At 51.2% G+C, this 3,406-nt stretch overlaps 1 protein-coding gene across 2 annotated transcripts in view; it reads right to left on the reverse strand.

Moving 5' to 3' along the window:
* PASD1 (PAS domain containing repressor 1) overlaps positions 1–2,696 on the reverse strand; it is a 108,644-nt gene extending 105,948 nt beyond the window's left edge. For both annotated transcript variants that reach the window (XM_058441576.1, XM_058441575.1), the window contains exon 1: positions 2,522–2,696. The gene's annotated coding sequence lies outside the window, so the exon portion shown is untranslated. The remainder of the gene's footprint in view (positions 1–2,521) is intronic.
* Between the last annotated feature and the right edge of the window lie 710 nt (positions 2,697–3,406).

The following is a 3,406-nucleotide window of genomic DNA, read 5'->3' on the forward strand; positions in this document are numbered from 1 at the left end:
GGCGCCCGCCACCGCGCCCGGCTAATTTTTTGTATTTTTTTAGTAGAGACGGGGTTTCACCGTGGTCTCGATCTCCTGACCTCGTGATCCGCCCTTTGAAGTCCAGTGTCTGGGTTTCTTATTCACATATTATATAGCTCAAAGCAAATAATGGGATGTAATAATTTGTTTGCACGTTTCTCTGCTCCACTAGCCTATGGACTCCCTAAAAGCTTGCATCTTTATTCTCAGTTGCTTTGCCCTATATCTTAGCTCAAAACGTGCCTCTAACAGAACTTTTGAATATGTGTTGAATGAAATGTTGCGACTAAAACCAGGAGAGTTAAACTACACTTTTATCACAAATTTTCATTTTACTACCAACAACCAAATGCTCTCCCCATAATCCTAATTACCCTATCAACCCTATCAGCTTTCAGTTAAGAGTAGGAGGATTTCTAGTCTAATTCTTATCACCCAAGAAACTGGGTATCTGTGAATTACTTTGCAAAGAAATCTGCACATAAAGGCCAGCCATTAGAAAACCACTTCCGGCCGGGCACGGTGGCTCACGCCTGTAATCCCAGCACTTTGGGAGGCGAAGGCGCGTGGATCACGAGGTCAGGAGATGGAGAGCATCCTGGCTAACATGGTGAAACCCCGTCTCTACTAAAAATACAAAAAAATTAGCCGGGCATGGTAGCGGGTGCCTGTAGTCCCAGCTACTTGGCAGGCTGAGGCAGGGGAGGCAGAGCTTGCAGTGAGCCGAGATCGCGCCAGTTGCACTCCAGCCTGGGCCAGAGCGAGACTCTGTCTCAAAAAAAAAAAAAAAAAGAAAAAAGAAAAAAGAAAGCCACTTCCCACTGGCTCCTGACTTGCTGGGAAAAGAAAAGAGGAACAGCCCTCACGCCTGTTCTTTGCTGATGGAAGAAAGGTCCAATTCCCGCCCCCACATCCTTCCTCCATCACTGCCAACTCTCCCAAGGAAGTGCTAGGCTAATTTCTAAGACAGATGTCTCTCTAAGTAAGTACTGACAGATTGGAGGGCATCTACTGGCTACATCGGCCTGAATACGTTCAAAGTCATGAGTCCAATGCTTTCTGCCCATTCTCTTTAGTTTGGTGGAAAGGATTTTCTTTTGCTGCCTGAGTGCCTTTACCCCTCAGTACTCTCTGTTCTAGAACTGGCAGAGAAATAAGCACAATCAATCTACTTTAGATACAACTGAGCTTACTGAAAGAACTAAGGTTAGAGAAAAGCACAGCCAGTCAGTAGGGATACCTCAAAAAAACCAGGACGCCTGATTCTGTTCCTGGATCTCTTTTGGAGCATGACTTTGCCACCTGCCTTTCCTGGCATATTGAGTGGTGTATGGCATGCATATTACATAATCCAGGATAGATTAATTTACATTCTTGATTTTATACATTGGAAAGTTATGTTCCCTTAAGATGGATGAGTAACTGATAAAATATTGTCTTACGAGTTGTAATTTTTGAAGGAAGTTTTGACTGAAAATACAGGGTCTTGCTCTGTTGCTCAGGCTGGGGTGCCGTGGTTCATTCATGACTCACTGCAACCTCGAACTCCCAGGCTCAAGCAATCCCTCCCACCTCTGCCTCCTGACTAGTTGGGCACCACACGCCCAGCTAATTTTTTTTTTTAATTTTTGTAGAGAACAGGTCTCGCTAAGTCCGCCCTAGCTGGTCTCAAACTCAGCCTTACGAGTAGCTGAGACTAAGGTGCCTGCCACTGCACCCACGTTCGCCTCCATTATAGGTCTTCAGATACATGGCTGCTGCCATTTTCACGCTAATCTGACTCCATTTTGTAAAAACACATTTTCTAAGGTAGCCACAACTTCTGTGCTCTCCGTCTAAGTGTGACCAAATACACATCCTGACATAAACTCCTCATCATTTGAAATCCAAAAAAGCAAAAAACAAACCCAAACAACAATAAAAACTTCAAGCAGATCCTTTGAAAAGCCGCTACTGCCTTGAAAATTCTTAAATCTGAGATTTCACGCGCACAAACTGCTCAGTCTGCTAAAAGCCGGGCAAACCTCTCGATATGTGCGCCCACCCCAGCACACCATCCTCGACCGTGGTAATGGAGACGTGCCCCAGCCCTACCGGACAGAGCCTGGCGTTCTCACCCGAACCGCCCGCTCAGGCCGGCCTATTCGCGACACCACACGCTTTCCTTTCTTCCCAACTCTGCTTCAATTTCTCGAACTGTCCAAAGAAAAATCAATGGGTGCCTCCTATGGTGCACCAGCGATGGTGCCCAATGCAGGAGGAGGTTCAGAATGTTGGGGTCTTCCTCGTGCAACCCCCAGCTACCCACCGCCACCCCTCCCCCTCTGCCTCATCCCAACCAACCTTCCCAGGATGACCAGGGAAACGAGGGTCCTGCAGGGAATGTCTCTGATGGAGTAGCTTGGGCTCCTCAGCCACCGAGGGACAAAGGGGCTGGCTCCCCGCCGCCACCCCAAGGCATTTTACTTTGGAGTAGCTTTCATTAACAGACTTCACTCACCCTTGTGGAAGTCTTCACTGCTGGAGGCCGTAGGGACTTGGGGTGCCTTGAAGCTCCTCCCTGTGGTCTCCGGTGAGAGCCCGGGAGCCTGGTGGGCACCCGGAAAGTCTGCAAATGAGGAGCAGCGTCTAACTGACTCCTCAAGCAGTGAGCTCCCCAGGGAAGTGCGCGGGCGCCAGAGTGCAAAGCTCGTGGTGGGGGCGTGGCAGAGGGCGGGGTGGGCACGGAGGCAGCATGGCGGCAGAAGTGGGGGGAGGAGTGGTAGCATTTTTCCCTAGACCTCGCGATGTTAAGGTCCGAGATAACTACTGCCTCTGGAACTGGGGGTGCAGATAAGCCACTTCAACGTAGCCCTTACATTATTGAGTCAAAAGGTTCCACCCCAATCCAGGCTCTCCACCCTCCCTGCAACCCTGAGCACTACCCGAGCAGCACCTAATGGAGCCCAGAAAACGTATGGATCCCAGAAAAGAGGGGTCTTTTTGAATCCAATCATGGCTCTATTGTGGAACTGAGAGGTGACAGCGTGCTGGCAGCCCTCGCAGCCCTCACTCGCTCTCCGCACCTCCTCAGCCTTGGCGCCCACTCTGGCCGCCCTTGAGGAGCCCTTCAGCCCATCGCTGCACTGTGGGAGCCACTTTCTGGGCTGGCTAAGGCTGGAAGCGGCTCCCTCAGCTTGCGGGGAGGTGTGGCGGGAGAGGCACCGGCGGGAACTGGGGCTGCGCATGGCACTTGTGGGCCAGCGCGAGTTCCGGGTGGGGGTGGGCTCAGCGGCCCCGCACTCGGAGCAGCCGGGCCGGCAAGCCCCAGGCAGTGAAGGGCTTAGTACCTGGGCCAGCAGCTGCTGTGCTCAATTTCTCGCCCGGCCTTAGCTGCCTCCCCATG

The sequence above is a fragment of the Hylobates moloch genome, unplaced genomic scaffold, assembly GCF_009828535.3.
Source record: "Hylobates moloch isolate HMO894 unplaced genomic scaffold, HMol_V3 SCAFFOLD_7, whole genome shotgun sequence".
Lineage (NCBI taxonomy): Eukaryota > Metazoa > Chordata > Mammalia > Primates > Hylobatidae > Hylobates > Hylobates moloch.